The sequence below is a fragment of the Gallus gallus genome, chromosome 1 (assembly GCF_016699485.2).
Source record: "Gallus gallus isolate bGalGal1 chromosome 1, bGalGal1.mat.broiler.GRCg7b, whole genome shotgun sequence".
Lineage (NCBI taxonomy): Eukaryota > Metazoa > Chordata > Aves > Galliformes > Phasianidae > Gallus > Gallus gallus.
The window spans coordinates 73,903,598-73,922,915 of NC_052532.1; the positions used below are offsets into that span (position 1 = coordinate 73,903,598).

The following is a 19,318-nucleotide window of genomic DNA, read 5'->3' on the forward strand; positions in this document are numbered from 1 at the left end:
AAATGATTATTACTTTTAGAGTTATGTTAAACTTCTACCATTTATTTGAGTATGTAACAGCACAGCAATCAAAGGGTAAAAGACAGGCAGACAATTGGACATATATTGGCTATGGTTCAGGTCCCTTGAGAACACTGCTTGCTCTTCTCTAAGGGCTGACCTTATGCATTTACCAAGACTACATCTTCCACTAAATTAGGTGTCAATAACAGAGTGATTTGGAGTTGCCCTGTGTCCATTTTCAGATTCCCACAAGACTGCCTGAGGCTTGTGAGGAGTAGCTCAGATATTGCTTCTATTTAGCCACTGGAAGTTGAATCACAGAATTCTGAATTCTCAGAAATCAGACACATCTGAATCTCATATGGGATTCTTCCTGCCTTCTTCCTCTAACCCCTGCTTACATTTAAGTTACCTGGAATTGAGAGTACTAACATTTTCAAAGACAACAAGAAAATCACTATGCAAAGAAAGTTTCCTATCCATAAGTGCTGTATTCTGTGCAGAGTGAAACTTCACCAGCTCCATGATGAGAAGATGGAACTTCTTTTGCAGCACCCTGACACAACAGCCTTGCATCATCAAGAATCCAGCCTACTGAGAGGAGAGAAAAAAAAAAGCTGTGTTAAAAAAATACCCATGAGAAATATCTTACTTCAAATGGATCACAGCTAAGACATATCAACCATAGGGTTCATTACTTCATATTTGAAGGGAGTGGATTTGGGATACCTTGTCAATATAACCGCAATCAAGCTACAGCAGAAAGAACTGCTTTACTTTATTTAACCTTATCACTGTTTGGATTTGGTTTGCTGGGGATTTCCTCTTCCAGCTGCTGGGAGCTACACACATCTCATACTTGCATGAGATGAACTATGTATATTGAAAGGCTTCAGAGTTTGGTAGGCTGTTTTGCAGGGCTGTACTGCACAGAAATGTGAAGTCTGACTACTAACGTAACTAGGTGTTCAGTACATTCCCATACTTATTTTCTTGGCATCTAATTTTTAAGTCCTCTTATAGAGTTATGTTCTTAACAATTTGGCCTATAAACCTTCCCGCCACCCCATGCCAGGATCAGGGTAATCTACCAAGCATGAAAGAGTTTTTTTGTTTGCTCATTTCATTGACTTGGTGTGTGTGTGTGTGTGTGTGTGTGTGTGTGTGTGTGTGTGTGTGTGTGTGTGTGTGTGTGTGTTGATCTTGTTTTTCCTGTGTGGTTTTTTTGTTGTTGTTGTTTTTGTTCTTTAATCAGACCTAAAATCATTTATTAGTGCAAAGAAGGGAAAGTATATTTGGCCTGCAAAGACTTTTCTTCTTTTACAGACTTTTTCCATTGTACACCTTGATGTAGTCAATTTTAGCTGCCCAAAGTCACCTGCGTTAGTGACAAATATAACCTGAAGGGCTATTCAAATAAAAGTTTCTTATAAAGCAAGCAACACTTCCTTTTCCTTCCACTTCACATGTAAGCAGTATGAAAACCTTAATTCTGTTAGTCTAACATGACACTGAAAGTTACCTATTGCACATTTCTGTAAAAAAGGTAGCTTACATGTTCCTACGACACACGGTTAGGATGTATATTAAAGTAGTCATTTGCAGACTTAAGTTCAAAGAAAACAAAACACTGAGATTCACACTTCATTTAATTGTTATGAGTGGTTGACAGGGCTATATCTTAACTTAAGGAAGTTAAACATGTTGAAATGCCAGAAACGGGCTTTACAAGGAAGTAATTTCACACAGTGTTTTCCACTAAGATAATTCCATTTCCCTCTCAGTACAGAAGCATGAAAGAAGATTCCTCCACCATGAAGACCATGCGCTTCCCACTCTTCATGCTCCTACAATTCCTCCTACAGTTCAACACTCACTCAAACAACCAGAAAAAGAAGAACAAAAAGAGACAATGAAGAAAACATACCACTGAGAAAGTCCTGGGCCCAAAGGATGGCAATAGCATTGCTACAGCCCACAGAAGAAGAAAGAAGTGGGAGAAGTGTTAAAGAGAAGGAGAATACAAAGCGAGCAAGTTCTTTTTTTTTTTTTTTAAGAACTCTATTTAAATACAAAAAGCAGAAGTCATAGAAAAATAAATATAAATGCAGACTTACAGAAATTTTATAAGGAAAGGCAATGCCAGATAACCGATCCTCAATTACCCAAAAAAAAGGTAATGACCCCAGGCCAGTTAAAGAAAGAAATATTCATTTACCTATCCCAAGGATCAGAGCTTAACAAATACTCCAAAAGAAGGGACTACCAGATAGGAAACCTTCCCTTATGCCAGCTAGCCCTTAAATGAGGCTTAGGGAGGAGTGGAACCTGGTTCCAGTTATACAGGTGAATTGCTTTCATCTGTGCTCTGGGGGGGCTGTGTGCTTTCTACCAGGTGCTCTATCATTGGCTCAGGCTGTGACTTAGCAATCCCCATGCACTCCACTGCCTCATGGTGTGAACCAATGATTGAGCATATCAGGGCCAAGCTATTCTGTACAGTTTATAACATAACAGATGTTATTTCATATGATGTGTATACAACTTCTACTGTCATGATATAAAGTGTCCAGAGTTTTCAATTATGTCTTTTCAGTTTGAAAGATGCTCAAAAAGTTCACTGTTACACGTCACTGAAGAACAGGATCAAGATGTTGTGAAGATCCTTCAGTGGCACTGGGACATATTGGTGTCCACTTATGCCACTTCTGCCTCTGTTGGTGGTCTTGGTGGGCCATGGATCTCATAAGGAATAGAAGAAGTGTTCAGTCAGTACCAGTATCGGCAAGTCCACTCTCCGTGGTAGAATGCACACAGTATTTCTGCCTTGAGTTAATATTTCTGCTTGCACAGTGGCATGCCCAGATCTCTCATACCATACCTTTTTCCCTGATGCTGATTGTTGTATTACTCTATCAGGCACCAAAGGAGGAAGTCCTAATATGCCATAGTGATATGATTAGTGTCCCCTTAGCAATGAAAATTAGGGTTTGCATTATAATTTCTGAGGGCCATTGGTCAGTTACTTCTGGGATGACTGCTCCCCCTACTTCTTACAGTCTCCCCCAAGGCGCAAGTAGGTCACACCACTTCAGTCCTATCTGCACCTCCCAAAGCCATTTTATCTTATGTATACCTGGCTCTCTTCAGGGGCAGAGAGCAGAATGTTGTTCATTGTCCCAGTTTGGTGTTTTACAGAAGTATTATTTCCTTTAATTTGTATCCTAAGAGATGCTCGAGTTGTTCATAGAATGTGTAGGGCAGCGGGTCTGCCATCTCTGGGTCTCTCGTTCAGATCTCTCAGTGTTTCACAAAGTTGTTCAGTCCATCCCTGCAAGCCCTGCAATTCTGTTTTCAGAGCAGCCTTGAGATTCCATTATAACTTTATATCAGGCTTGTTCCAGTCAGATTGTAAGGCAGGTGGAATCAATATGATGTTATTTTCTTCAGTCCATTTTTGTACCACTGTTTATGTGAAATGTGTACCCTGTTTGCTCTCAGTGATTTCTGGAGTCCCATATGCTGCCACTCATCTGGTTAAGGCCTTGACAATATAGGCTTGGTTTGCTTTTTGTTCCAGATAGGCTTCTATCAGCCCATTTGCCTTATCAACAAAGGTCAGTGCATATATGTCCCCCACAGATCAAGGGAGGAGACCTTTATAGTCAACTTGCTGCCATTGTAAAGGGTTGTGTCCTCCGGCAAGGTGTGCTGTCACCTCTGGCAAATGTCTTGGTATAATCCTTGAGCAAGCATCACAATAATGATCTGCCTGAATGATATCTGATGTTTGTACAGGCAGCTCCATTCTTTGGCCACTGCCCACATCATCTTCTTTCTGACATGTTGCAGTTTTTGATGTAGCCAGTGGGCCATATTTTCTGTAGGTGAATTGTCTAACCATCTAATTCAGGTGAGTGTGTCTGCTTCATCATTTCCTGGCGAGTGCATGGACTGGTGTCCAGATACATGGTAAGCATGTACTGTCCTATGCCTGGCCACGTTCCAGATATCCACCTACATATCCTTGTCCCAGATTGGTTGGGCATGAATCGTCCAGTTCTAAGTGGCCAACTGCACTATCCATACTGTAAACACTCTGTAGACTGCCCAACTATCAGTGCAGATGTTCAAAGCATAGTCACTTGGTTCTTGTATGATGACTATCCACATAGCCTAAAGCTCTGCTCACTGGCTACTCTGTCCATTCCCCTTTTCATACAACATTGTTTCTGTTGAGAGATGGTATGCAATGGCTCACCCCTTGCTCGTATTGCATTTGCTGGACTCATCCGTGCACCATGCATCTTCAGGGATTGGATACTTTCCCTCTAGTACAGGACTTTTCTCTGGCAGGGTGACCATGGTTTCTTCTGGTACATCACCATGATATGTCACTGGGCCCAATATCTTTTGTAGTTCTTTTATAATGAATGACTACATTGACCCAGATAGGTGATCCAACGTGCCACTCATTGTGCTTGGGCCACCCCCATCTTAGGAATAGTTCTAAGTCTTTTACCTAACCTCGAATGGGTAGTGTTGTTTTTACTTCAGCGGTGTACTTCATCAGTTCTACTGCCTGTAATGCTGAATATATTGCTAATAACTCTTTTTCTATCATACTATATCTCTCTTCTGCCCTGTGCCAGACCTGGGACCAGAACCCAATTGAGGAATATCGACAGAAACTTGACACTGCTACAGTCCCCACACAAACCCTTCCTTGGTTATGTGTACATCTAATTCGATGGGCAGAGTGGGGTCGAATATACTGAGTGCTTGCAATTATTTCACAGCTAGTTTGTCTTGCTAGAAAGTGTCTTGTTCCATCTGTCCTCCAGTCCCTACCAGCCCTGAGATTTAGGCAGCCAGCTGAGGCTCCACAGGAAGAACATCATCCCCTACCTCCTTGCAAGAAGCTAATGGGAGGGGACCATCTGGCAGACAGTGTTCCTGCTACAGTGAGCCCCCTGTCCTTTCCTCTTCCTAAAAACTGTGGTGATGAATTGGGCAACAGAGACAACAACAGGGACAACTAGACAACGGTGGGGATGATGATTCTTCCCACTTAGGGGTGTCACTGAAGTCTAGTCAGACTACCATTAGCATTAAAACCTCCTCAGTAAAGAATAAAAGACGGGTCATTGTCATTGGTGACTTACTGCTGAAGGAAGCAGAAGGCCCAATATGCAGACCAAACCCACTACACAGGTATGTCTGCTGCTTCCCAGGGGCCCAAGCTAAAAATGTAAGAAAGAAACTGCCTTCCCTAGTACAGCCCTCAGATTATTATCTCCTATTGTTATTTCAGGTAGGCAGTGATGAAATGAGAAGAACTTCCCTAAGGACTATGAAGAAGGACTTCAGAGCCTTGGGGAAACTGGTGAGGGGTTCAAGAGAATAAGTCATGTTCTCCTCTATCGTTTCAGTTATAGGGAATGATGAGGGACTGAATGTTATAAGCCAAAAAATACTTGGCTTAGAGCCTGGTGTGCCCAGCAGGGGTTTGGGTTTTTTGACCTTGGCTCAATTTACATGAGACCAGGCCTACTGGCAACCAATAGGAATAGCTTATTCCATAGGTGGAAAGGGGTTTTACAGTGGGAGTTGGCAGGGTTCATTGATAGAGCTTTAAACTAGGTATGAAGGGGGGTAGGGGTGAAACTGGGGTCACTAGAAAAGAGCCTGTATGTTACATGTTAGTGCCTGTGGGAAAGGAATGTGCCAGTAAGATCCCACAGTCGTTTGTCTTAGTGAAAGAAGAGGATGACACACCATTTTGCAAGAAGAACACAAGGTTGGTGTGAGGTTGATTACTATATGAAAACACCTGAGTATGGTCAAGATGTTATTAGGGCTTCTCCCATCCAAAAGGTGGCACAGCTTAGGTTCATTTACACTAGTGCACACAGCACAGGTAATAAACAGGAGGAGCTGGAGGTCATTGTGTTGTTGGAAAACTATGACATAGTTGCTATCACAGAAATGTGGTGGGATGACTCAGCTGGAGTGTTGTGATTGATGGCTACCAACTATTCAAAACAGGTAAGCAAGGCAGAAAAGATGGTGGTGTGGCACTCTATGCTAAGAAAAACTGTGAATGTCTGGAAATTAATGTTGGTGATTACAGGGTTGAGAGCTTGTGGGTCAGAATCAAAGAGAAGGCCAATAAGACAAACATTATCATGGGAGTCTGTTACAGGCCACCCAACCAGGATGAAGCGGTGGATAAGATACTTTATACACAGTTGGGTGAAGTCTTGCAGTCTCTACCCCTTGGTCTCATGGGGGACTTCAACTTCCCAGACATCTGCTGGAATTATAATACAGCAGACAGGGAACAGTCCCTAGTGTATGTATGATAACTTCCTAACACAGATGGTGAGGGAGCCAACGAGGAAAAGAAAACTCCTGCGCATGCTGCTTGTTAACAGAGAAGGTCTTGTGAGGGATGTGAAGGTTGGAGGCTGTCTGGGGCAAAGTGATCTGGAAATGATAGATTTTTTTGATCCTTGCTGAAGAACAGAGGGGAGTCAGCAGAACTGCCACCTCGGAGTTCTAGAGGGCAGACTTTGGTCTTTTTCAGACCATGGTTGAGGGTGTCCCTTGGGAGGTAGTTCTGGAGCGCATGGGAGCCCAGGAAAGCTAGGAAAACCTTAAGGAAGTTATTTTAAAGGTGCAGGAGCTGACCATCCCCAAGACATGGAAGATGAGCCAATGGAGAAGGAGACAGGTCTTATTGAACAGAGACCTTTGGCTGGAACTCAGGAACAAAAGAAAAGTTTATGGTCTTTGGAACAGGGGGCAAGCAACTCATGAGGATTGCAAATACATAGTGAAGCTGTGCAGGGAGAAAATTAGGAAGGACAAAGCCCAGCTAGAACTAAACTTGGTCATTAAGGTGAAAGACAATACTAAATGTTTCTATAAATACATCAACAGTAAGAGGAAGGCTAGGGAGAACCTCCAGTACAGAGGGTTTGGGGTGGATAATTACACCTTTTGTTTGTTTCAGAACAAAGCTGACGAGGAAGAATGAGCAACATATCCATGAGGAGGACCTTTGAAAAGTTGCTCCTAACAACAGACTTATTGAAACCAACTATAAGTAAGAGTAGTAAAAGTCTTTGTGCTTGGCTTTGGTGATATAATGTCTCCTGCATGAGCTGAGAAGGCCTTCATCTTCTTGTCCAGCAGAGGTACATAACAAGACGCTCTGGAAAAGAAACACACTTTTATAGAAAATGACACCAGATCAAAATTAATGTGATTTAAAATTTTGGGTTTGGTTGTTTGTTTATTTTTTCTTTTTTGAGACCTGTGGATTTTGTAGCCAGACTCTAGAGTACGAGAAGAAGAGTTTCTGCCATAAAACTGCAGCACATGTTAGGCAATGTAACAGCACTACATTCACCATTAATTGAGGGACTTTTCCCTTGGGAACACTTCTAAACTCAGTGAATAACTGCCTAAAATGGGCTCTCCTTTGGGACATAGCCTTGTGAATTTGAGGGCCAGATCCTCACTGGCTGTAATAGGGCTTCATTTTAAAGATGGAACCTGCTTTGGTTTACATCACCAGAAGATCTCGTCTAAGACATGCTGTTGTATCAAATGAGGAGAACCCAGCTTAGTTCTTCTGTGGCTCAGTTATTGTTATTGAGGGTGGAGGGGATGGAAACAAAAGGGAGGATGTGTATTTATCTCAGCTACGTTAGAAACATGGCAAGCTCATTAAACAATTTAAATACATTTTCTATGGTTTAGGAATGGTGTTGATTACACTAAACAAGGCACTAATCTGTAAGACAGATGAGGAAAGGAAGCTTGGACAACTGCCAATTTTGATGAACTCTTTGGAGACTAATGATGACAGGTCTTCAGAATAACTATATGAGAAAGCATCCTGCAGGGCAATGCAGCGATTGGGGTAGCTGGTGAATGTATGTGGGTATGGACTGTTACTTGTACTTCAGGGTATTTTGGATTTTAATCATGCTAAACTACTAAGTAATCTGGCCTAGTTTAAACACAGAGGGTAGGGTGCAGCAGGAGGAAATACAGATATGAGACAGAGAAAGGTAATACAGATACGCTAGTTCTGCTTGTGCCTATACTAACTAGTTCATTGAGCTAGGGTAGCACTGCAGTAATGTTAGCAGGAGTAGCATTACTTTATTTGAAAAGGAAGAAGGCAAGCTTGTATCTTCTCACCTTTTCTTGGCTGTGTCTGCTGTGGCCTGTCTTGGATCTATTTTCTGCTGTTTTGATTCCTTTTCCCTGGAAAATGCGACTGCATCAGGAAACCTTTCACTTCTTTGCAACAGCATTGATGTTCAAGGCACAGGACAGCAGAGGTTCGTCTTCAGTCTTCAGGTTCGTACCCAGTCTTCATTTTCTTTTCATTCTTCCCTGTAAGAGAAGAGGATGCACTTTGGTGGTGTAGTGTACAGCATTTGGAGTGATTTTAAAGGTGGATTCTGAGCCATAGGTGACATCTAGGCTACTAAATTAAACTGAATAATCCTGGACACTAGAACCAAGTCATCTCAATGATCTCTAATGTGTATTTTGCATATAACAAGTAGTTCTCTGCTAATAATTTAGGGTCCATGTCTTTGTGCCTGGGAATTAGAAGAATCTTTATAAGCAGTTTGTATGAGGCGAGACACTTGTGGCAGGTCTAAATCTTCTATCTCCATAGCATATATTTATGTCTGCTGGCTAAAATATAATGGCTTTTGGAGCTTCATAAATCTTAATGTGAACCTTTCTTAGAGAATACAGATATTTTGGTTAACTTGAATTTCATGTTGTAGAATCCTCTACTGAAGCATGATTTAAAATATATATATATATATCATCTTCCACCTTCTGAAGGAAAAAATGAGGTCTAATCAGATGCTCTTGCTTGAGTTCTCTTGACAAGCCTACAAGGGACAAAACTGGTGTGACAGCTGTAGTATTAATAATAACAATACACAGGTAAGTTCCAGCTGCTGAGAGAGTACTTATCACACTTATAAGAGAGTTGTAAGAAACCCACTTCAGGAGTTGGTATTCTCTGTTGCTTATCTGCTCTTTATTCAACTCTGAGTCACCTTGAAATCAGAGGCTAATAGAAGTTTTAAAGGGATTGGACACCCTACCTATAGTGACATCCTGTGTCACAGTCTGAATTATTTCTGGTATCTGGCTGTAGTGGAGATGCCAGGAGCATCAAGACATTGTTTCTACCATTATATTACTGGCTAAAGGAAATCGTATTGCCTGCTATTGCTGTGTCTGGGCAGAAGGTCAATGCTCAACCTCTTGTTTTCTCTGTTGCAATAGTAAGCTTCTGTCCATTACCAGCCTACCATCTCATGTCTCGCTAGTTGTTCAGATATAGTCTTCTGTTTCCCTCCTTTCACTTGCTTCATTTCACTCCTGTTTTCTTTAATCAAAGCCACTTCAGTTGTTGGACAGTACTTCACTTTCTTCTCATTTTACCATTTTACATGTTGAGCTGTGTTCCTTCCAAACAGCCATGCCTATACCCAGCTCCCACACTTTTCACTGAAGATCCATATTTCCATTTCTCTCCTTCACTGGAGTGTTTTAAATGAGCCTAGCTTTCTGGGAGAGAGCACAGGATGCCTTCAGTGGTGAGCTGGAGGTCTGTTTTTGTTTTTTATTTTCCCTTTCTTCTTCAGTTCTATTCCAGGTGCATAAACACTTCTCCCTACACTGCTTGGTGAAACAGTAGCTGGATGGCTGGGCCCAAGGAGTTGTGGTCAGTGGAGTAAAATCCAGTTGGTGGTCAGTCGTAAGTGGTGTCCCCCAGGGCTTGGTACTGGGGCCACTACTATTTAACATCTTTATTATTGATCTTGATGAAGGGATTTAGTGCACCCTCGGTAAGTTTGCAGACAACACCAAGTTGGGAGGGAGTGTTGATCTGCCTGAGGGGAGAAGGCTCTACAGATGGACCTGGATAGACTGGATCAATGGGCCAAGGCAAACTGTATGAGTTTCAATAGGACCAAGTGCTGAGTCCTGCATTTTGGTCAAAACAATCCCAGGCAATGCTACAGACTTGGGGAGGAGTGGCTGGAAAGCTGCCTGACAGAAAGGGACCTTGGTGCACTGATGGACAGTCAGCTGAATATGAGTCAGCAGCGTGTCCAGATGGCCAAGAAGGCCAATGGCATCCTGGTTTGTATCAGGAATGGTGTGGTGAGCAGGACTAGGGAAGTAATCCTGTCCCTATACTTGGCACTGATGAGGCCCCACAGTGAGTACTGTGTTCAGTTTTGGGCATCTCAGTACAGAAAGGACATTGAGGTGCTGGAGCAGGTCCAAAGAAGGGCAACAAGGCCCTTGTGAAGGGCTTGGAGAATATGCCCTCTGAGGAGAGACTGAAGGAACTGGGGCTGTTTAGTCTGGGGAAAAGGAGGCTGAGGGGAGACCTTATTGCTCTCTTTAAATACCTGAAAGGTAGTTGCAGTGAGAGCAGGGTTGGTCTCTTCTCACTGATGATAGGTGACAGGATGGGGGGAAATGGCCTTAAGTTGCACCAGGGGAGATTTAGGCTAGATATCAGAAAAAAACTTCTTTATAGGAAGGGTTATTAAGCACTGAAACAGGCTCCCTAGGAAGGTGGTTGAGTCACCATCCCTGGATGTGTTTAAAAACTGTCTGGATGTGGTGCTCAGGGACATGATTTAGCAGAGGGTTGTTAGAGTTTGAGTAGTACGGTTAGGTTGTGGTTGGACTTGATGATCTTTAAGGTCTTTCCCAACCTAAGGAATTCTATGATACTATGAGTTCTCCAATACCCCAAAATGCTGAGGAATTCCTGCAACTGCTTTGCTGTTGTAGGTATTGAGAATGCCCTGTCTATAATTGCATTGGGCAAAACCTTGATCTTGCCTTACCAAATGATCCCCAGAAATTTGACCAATAGTCCTGGTCCTTGTACCTTTTGTGGGTTTATTGCCTGTCCTTTTCCTTGCAAGTAGTCTGATAATGAACTTACTGCTTTTTTCAGCATTTCTATTGAGACAGAAGTAAGTATAACAGTATGTTTTTTATACAGTCAGTCTTACCAAATCCACCAAATCAAGTGTTACCAAATTATGATAGAAAGTTGGTGAGTGGACATATTCTTGTGGCAGGACCTGGAAGGTTTGCTGTCTACCCTCCCAAGTGAACACAAACTGGTCATATGCCCTATGAGGAGAGACTGCAGGAAGTGGGGCTGTTTAGTCTGAGGAAGAGAAGGCTGAGGGGATTCTTCTTCAGCAATTGGAACACTGAAGAACTCATTAGCCAGATCTAAGACACAATGATAGGTTTCTATTTCTCTATTTAATGTGTCCGTGAAGGAGCCAATGTTAGGTACTGCTGAGTGAATTGCCAGGGTCACTTCGTTTAGTTCCCTATAATCTATCATCATTTTCCAGATGCCATCACGTTTCCAGACCAGCCATATAGGGGAGTTGTAGGAGCTGTGCAAGCATCTTAAAATCCCCACCTTTTCCAACTCTTGAATTGTTCCGGTGATTTCTGGCTGTCCTTCCGGGAGCCTGTATTGCTTCATATTAGTCATCTGGCGCGGTTGGGGCAATTGAATAAGATCATGTTTTGCATAACCCTGCAAGATTGACTGTACTGCCTGGATAATAATACTTCATATTCATAACCTCTCCAATATTAGTTCAGAGAGTCAGTCCTCATAATATATTTATATCTGATATATATACTCCTGGATTGTTTTTGACAAATACTTTGTAATCCTGAGGAAGTAGATGTCCCACACCCAACTTTAACCAAATTTGCATTACAGGCATCACTTTTCCACCATATCCTCCTGTAATATGTACCATATACCAGGAATTTTTGATGGGTCACTACAGACTGTTGACATCTCAGCTCCCACATCCACTAATGTTATTAGTCTTCGTATATTCTTTCAGAACTGGTATTTTGTCAGCTCAACATAGGGCCTCCAGTTCCCTTTGGAGGCCCTAATCCAAAGGAACCTTGGCTTCCCCTTCGTGCCACGAGTTGAGAAATCCCTAGGTCTTGTTCTTCTGGAGGCTTGGCCACAGCTGCCCAAGCCCCCTGTTTTAGGCTGTCTTCTAGCCTACGTGCCTGTGAAGGGATTCTATCTATAGTCTTGATACCTTCCTTTCTAGTGTGGGAAGGTGTAAAGCATTGTTTTTCATTTAGTTGCCTCCACAGGTTTAGGAGGACATGGTTACACTAGTTATCAACTTTTGCTAAACTGTACCCCAGACCGCATGACTTTAGGTTTAAACTGCATTCATTTCTCCTTTACAAATAATATTTTAGCAGTAAAAGATAGGTTGTTCAGCTCACTAGTGTGAAGCATGAAGCCATTGCCAGTGGCAGTATGGACTGTCTGTTAGCTGAGGTGGTCCTTTCTGGGGAACTTGTTGGTTACAAGGACAGGAAGGGAGTGAGGATGACACTGGGAGAAGAGTTAGTTGCGTTATGTGGCTGTTTTCTTCCATTTTCTAATTGTGACCATAGGAATCCATTCTGGCTTTGAAATTCAAGGCAGGTGCATTCCTTAGCTACTGAGTCTCTTATAAAATTGTATGAATCCTTGAATTTGATAGCAACAGTAATGTTCCAGTTTAAAGGTTATAGGATAACACACAAAGAAAATACACCTGAGGAAATGTATTCTTCTCCACTCAGCCTCTAGAACTGGAGAAACTATACAGCTGACCTTGCCAGCATTAAACCATAGGCATTTGGATGATTGCTAGGAAGTGAATTGAGCTTGGGCCACCCTGCAAAGGGCTGAGAACTATGCTATGAAAATTTGTCACCCATCTCCTTCTCTGGTACTATGGTATTATTGTAGCATTTAAAGCCCCTCTGAAAAAAATGATAGTGGACAAACAAACAAATAAAACCCTGTGTTTTTGACCAGAGATACTCTTTCTGTCATAACACACTTTGGACTTTTAATTTTTTATTAATCATTATTAATCATTGTAAATTATATTAGCAAATGTGAAATAACATTACTGTAATGTTGTCAAATTTTTTAAATATTTAAAAAGAAGTTACCTGATAGGCAGATCTGCAGATTTTGCACATGGTGCTCTCCTGCATCTTTGATACTCAAGTTTGCACTGCTGTTAGTTGTGAAGAATGACTCTGTGGACGAAAGTCTTGCTTTAAAGTCAGGTGCTATGGTGAGTCTACATCTTTTCTCCAGGACAGTGGCGGCAGAGACCTGTTTTATGATTGTCTCTTCTGTTGTCTCTCACTGTGAAAAAGTTACTTCTCGTATTGGTGCTAGATTTCCTATGCTCCAATTTATGGCTATTTCCCCTTGTCCTGTCCCCAGAGACTGCTGAAAAGAGGTTGGCTGTGTCCCTTTACTCCCATACTTAAGATATTTATAAACATTAATGAGATCCCCTCTCTCTTCTTTTCTCAAGGCTGGCCACTGAGCCTTTCCTCAGAGGGAAGTATGGTTTAAGTGGCTGAAATTCTATTTAGTGCCACTAGGGAATACTCAAACCATTGCCAGTTTGTGAGAAACAACAGCTTAATCTCAGCGTCCTTGGAAGTCGATAGCTAGGAGAAGGAAATGCATTTGATCCAAATAAAAGAAACAAGTGTTTAAACACATCTAAAAACTTTCCTTCATGTCACTGTAGGAGTTTGATAAATAGAATAACCTGCTTAAAAATTAAAGAGGTGAGCTCTTAATGCCCACGGCAGAGCTTTTTCTCGGTAAAGTTACTTTCTAGTGGCCTTGCCCAAGACATTCATGTTTCATGGCCAGCATTCATTCTGAGGCTGTATTTTCAATCTGTGCCTTCTGCTTAAATACTGCAATGGCTTGAATGGGATATCTGCCAGCTAAAGTATCTGCAGACAATTTCTTCTAGAGATTGGAAATGAATTCCTTCACAAGGCTGGTCAGGTATGCAGTCAGGAAACTCTATGCTGAAAGACTGTACACTGGGATGGATAATATGTTATCATGACCTTCCTTCCTGATCAATGTGAAACAGACACTTCTTTTCCCTTGTTTCTGCTGACACAGATTTCCTTATCTGTTTTTCACTGTATGTACCTGCCCATCTGAATATCACTGATATGCAGCTGGCATGAGAACTTGTTTCTTCACTTCCAAGGGCAGTATATCAATGTTGAATAATGCAGCCAGTAGTCTCTAGAGCTTGCATACTGCAAGTCATTAAACCAGAGTGACTTTGGCTCCATGTGTGATAAACAAGATGTTCTTTTTAAAAAAGAGATCTAGTGTTTCTGATTGTAGTAAATATTGCCCTATAAAACAGGAGTCACTCCCATTTACAGTGAAACAATTTGTTTTAGGTTATTTAAAAATACTTCAGTTACTCTTAGTTAAGCTGTGCTATGTTTCCTTGCTGCCTTCTTAATCTCCAAGCAGGATATAACACATCTGAACTTTTTTTTTTTTTCTGGCCAATCATGGTCCTTTTTCATCCTCAGGATGTTTCTCCAGTTGTGCTTTTGTAATCTTCAAAATTGTTTCCATCTTTTCCTCTTCTTCCTCACCTGCTTGATCATCTCTTTTTTTTCTTTTTTGTTTGTCTTAGAAATTGTGCCAAACCCTTCATTGAGCTCTTCCAAATGCAAACTTCCCTTTCATTCTGCTGTTTGTTCTGGGAAGAGTGAAAGATCATTTTTCCTTGTCCAAGGGCCTTTGTATTAGTTTAGCTCTCTCAAGATAGAAGGGGTAATTGTAATGCCATTTATTGCTATGATTATTGAAGGAAAACGTTTGTTCACTACATAGGCTTTCTAAGAGTTCATAGGGCTGTAACCTTTTGCAGGCCACCTAACATTAACATTCAGTTTTTGACGTATCAGGAAAATATCTGAAGAATGACTTATCTGTGATTTGAAGAAAACAATGAGCAAGTGATTCTTACCAACACTCATACAGTTTGAAATTCCATCTGTAAAAAGCTATGCCAAGCTTCAAAACCAGAAAAATCGCTTTTCTATGTGTTTTTCAGTGATTTATGCCTGTGATTTCTGATGGGAAATAGGACAAAGATGCAATCAATTTGAATGAATCTGACGAATCTTTAGACTTCTCTAGAATGTTCAATTTCAGGGTGCAAAATTTGCCTTAGCCAATGAAGAAGTGCAATTTAAAGGGAAAAAGTATGTAATCTCCTGAAGAGAGGAGTGCAGAGGGAGATCTCTGCAAGAAAATGCAAAAGCATATAACAAGTGTCTCCTTCATCAGCTTTACATTTATAGGACTTTCCCTCAAGTCCATTCCTCTGTGTGTTGTGTTTTCACCATCTATTAAACAGAGGTGGTTCTGTTGCTCTCTTCTGATGTACCTCTGAGACTGACTGATACTGCTGTATGATATTGGTATTTATGTGTGCCTGTTATCAGTAGCAGTTTATACTTGATGGTTTAAATGGAGCTACTGTAGCTAAGAGTTTACTTTCCCAATGAAAAGTTAAAACTGAGTTACATATAGGCTATAACCAAAAGTTTGTGACTTTGACCTTGCTGTCTTGTACTTGCAGGAAGAGGAAGAAAAGATATCTAAGATATTTTTAAAAATAATTCTAATGAGCAAAGGAAATACTTCTAGACATAGAATAGAACAGAATAGAATAGTTAGTTGGAAGGCATCAAAAAAAATCATCAACTGCCTGATCACTTCAGGGCTAACCAAAAGATAAAACATGTTATTGTTGGCATTATCTAAGTTCCTCTTGAATACTCAATAGTATGGGACATCAGCTACCTTACTGAGAATCTAGTTCCAGTGTTTGACTGCCTTAATAGTAAAGAAATGTTCCCTAATGCCCAGTCTGAACATTCCCTGGCATAGGTTTGTGCCATTCCAGTCCTGCCATCCATTCCCGGGAGAAAAGACAAGCACCTCCCTCTCTGCTTCCTTTCCAAAGGATCTGCAGGAAACAATGTGGTTGCCTCTCAGCCTCTTCTTCTCCAGACTGGACTGCCTCACCATCTTCAGCCTCTCCTCACTGAACATGCCTTCCAGACCTGTTACCAGCTTTGTTGCTCTTTTCTGAGCAGTCTTAGGGACCTCAGAAGCCTTTTTTTATTGTGGAATCCAGAACTGCACACAATATTCAAGGTCAGTCCACATCAATGCTAAATGCAGTGGGAGAATCACTCATATTGACTGGTTGGCTATGCTGTGTTTGATGCATCCCAAAATGTAATTTGTCCTGTCGGCTGCCAGGGCTCTATGCTGGAAGAGGAAACCTGGACCATGGTTATCTGTAGGCAAATTGCGTATTTGACAGCAGTGCCAAGATTTCAGTCTATGGGAGTCTGCATTTCACACGTCTCTGCTGATTGGCCTCAAGGTATTCCAGCAGCTTCAGTTGTTGAGCCCTTTCCATATAGTTTGATGGACAGTACCAAGGGAAAGTAGGTCAAGCTTACCTTTGGTTAACCTCCAGCAAAACTATGACTGTGATTCTGACCAGAACAGGCTTTCAGTTTTATTTAACAAATCTGGTAGCATGATACTAAAAATTACAATTGTAGTGATCCAAAAGTGGTCTAAAATCATGCAGAAGCCTCATGTTTTAGGCTAGTGCTTGGGCATACAAAATGAAGGTGTGCTTGATGCCTAGCTTCCTGTATTATGAAAAATCAGGAAACTGCGGCAATTGCTTAAAATAATTTGTTAGTTATAATTATTTTCTCAGCCTCCTGAGATAGGAGATAGGTCTCTGTACCTTTGCGGCAAAGATGTGATCATAAAATGCCTTTTTTGTATGTGTGAAGGAGCACTGGCACTGAAGAACAGAGGTAGAGGTGTGTGTGGAGGAAGGGAACCATGGGATAAGAGAGATGCATGCCACTTCAGTGAGACTCTTTTATCCAAGGTTGGTGAGAGGTGAAAAGGAAGGAAATTCCCAATGACATCCTCTTAAATTTATTAAAATTCTGACATTTTCTCTCTTCCCCTCTCACTGAGGTACCAGTGCAGAACAGAAAGGAATCAAAGAGAAAGTTATTTTCACTGCAGACTGCTGCAATTAATTCATTGTATGCCCTTGAATAAACCTCATGTTTCATAGCTGACCCTGAAAGTTTTTTTTTTTTTTTTTTTTAATTTCTTTTCTCCCTCAGCTTCGGTCCTATTTTTAGAGCTTGTTTTCTCAGGAGCTTTTGTGGTCTATTTTTAAAATACTTTGCAGGCTGCCAAACCATTGTTACTTTCTCTAGGGTGAGATCAACACAATGCCTATAGTAAACTTGTCCAGCATTTGCAATTGTTTGTTTGTTTGTTTGTTTTTTAAATCAGCATAAGAATTACTGACTGTGAAAAAATGCTTTTGCAAATACAGCCCCTCTGTGAACTGATTTATTTCCATAAAACATCCTTCTTCTTGTTTCATGACTTTCCCCTTTTCTGAAACAACCATTGGTCTGGCCGTCAGATTGCTCACTACTGCATGAACCTGATCTGTGCATTATTAGATCATCCAGAGTGACTGTAAATCAGGTTTGGTCCAAGTATTGCAGCATTTTTAATGTTTTTATAAAGCTCTTATTCTTGACTTATTTCTTGGTAATAGGTTAAACAGTTCTGTTTTTTAGAAGATTTTGAAGAGTTTAAGATACTGAAAACAGTAAAGTAAATATTAAAAAAGATTAAAGAACAGCAAATACTAGTAATAATCATAATTATATATATTTTTTTACATTTCTCAAATGAGCCTGGGATAATTACAGCTTCTTTTTACCTGTGGGGAGAAAAAAGCCAGGAACAGTTATGTAAAGATGTAAGGACCGATACACTGATCTTGTAAGCAGGTACCACCCATGTCACTCAAATAGTTGATGTGGGAAAACATTTGTCTGCAAAGGAAGCTGGTCTCCGATTTACCACTGAGTTACTGTTGCTTCATAAGTCACTACACATGACCTTAACACAGTATCTGCTCATGTCATGCTATGATCCCTCAGAAATGGCATTCCTCAGGGATCGGTGTTGGGACCAGCGCTGTTTAACGTCTTTGCAGGTGACATGAACATTATAATTGAGTGCACCCCCAGCAAGTTTGCAGATGATACCAAGATGAGTGGTTCAGTTGACATGCTAGAGGCAAGTGATGCCATCTAGAGGGACCTGGACAGGCTTGAGGAGTGGGTCAATGCCAATTTCATGAATTTCAACTAGGTCAAGCGCAAGGTCCTGCACCTGGGTCGGTGCAATCTCAAGCACAGATACTGGTTGGGTGGAGAATGGCTTGAGAGCAGCCCTGAGGAGAATGATTCGGGAATGCTGACTGATGAGATTCAGCATGAGCCAGCAATGTGCACTTGCAGCCCAGAAGGCCAACTGTATCCTGGGTTGCATCAAGAGAAGTGTGATCAGCAGGTCGAGTGCAGTGATTCTGGCTACCGACTCTGCTCTTGTGAGACCCCACCTGGAGTATTATGTCCAGTTCTGGAGCCTCCAATACAAGAGGAGCATGAAGTTGTTGGAGCAAGTCCAGAGGAGGGCCACAGAGATGATCAGTGGGCTAGAGCACCTCCTCTACAAGGATGGGCTGAGAGAGCTGAGGCTTTTCAGGCTGGAGAAGATAAGGCTCTGGGGAGACCTTATAGTGGCCTTCCAGTACTGGAAGGGGCCTACACAAAAGCTGGGGAGGGACTTTTTAGAAGGGCATGTTGTGACAAGACAAGGGAAAATGGTTTTAAACTGGAAGAGGGTAGATTTAGACTAGATATAAGGAAGGATTTCTTTCCTGTATTTGGATAGTCCTTGTAGCTCTGAGCCCTTCCCCTGAAACACAGACCATCCAGGAGCATCAACAGCAAAACTGCTGCCTTGGGCTTCTGGAGAACAGACTTTGAATTGTTCAGGAGACTAGTAGGGGGAATCCCCTGGGGTTCAGTCTTAGAGAGTAAAGGGGTACAAAATGGCTGGTTGCTCTTCAAGAAGGAAGTCTTAAAGGTGCAGGAGCAGGCTGTCCCCCTGAGCCGCAAAATGAGCCAGCGCGGAAGAAGACCGGCGTGGATGAATAGGGAACTATTCTTGAGGCTCCAGGAGAAAAAGAGAATCTACCTCCTCTGGAAGAAGGGACAGGCAACCCGGAAAGAATACAAAGAAGTTGTTAAGATGTGCAGGGAGAAAATCAGAAAGGCAAAAGCCCAGCTTGAACTCAACCTGGCTGCTGGGGTAAAAGGGAACAAGAAACTCTTTTACAAGTTTATCAACAGTAAGAGGAGGACCAGGGAGAATCTCCATTCTTTACTGGATGAGGCTGGG

At 41.7% G+C, this 19,318-nt stretch overlaps 1 long non-coding RNA gene across 1 annotated transcript in view; it reads right to left on the reverse strand.

Annotated features, from left to right (window-relative positions):
• Positions 1-273: 273 nt before the first annotated feature.
• Positions 274-19,318, reverse strand: part of LOC124417606 — a 28,525-nt gene continuing 9,480 nt past the window's right edge. Inside the window, exons 3-5 of the long non-coding RNA XR_006933051.1 lie at positions 8,221-8,418; positions 2,222-7,222; positions 274-597 (exon numbers count right to left, since the gene is read on the reverse strand). This is a non-coding gene — a long non-coding RNA (uncharacterized LOC124417606). The remainder of the gene's footprint in view (positions 598-2,221; positions 7,223-8,220; positions 8,419-19,318) is intronic.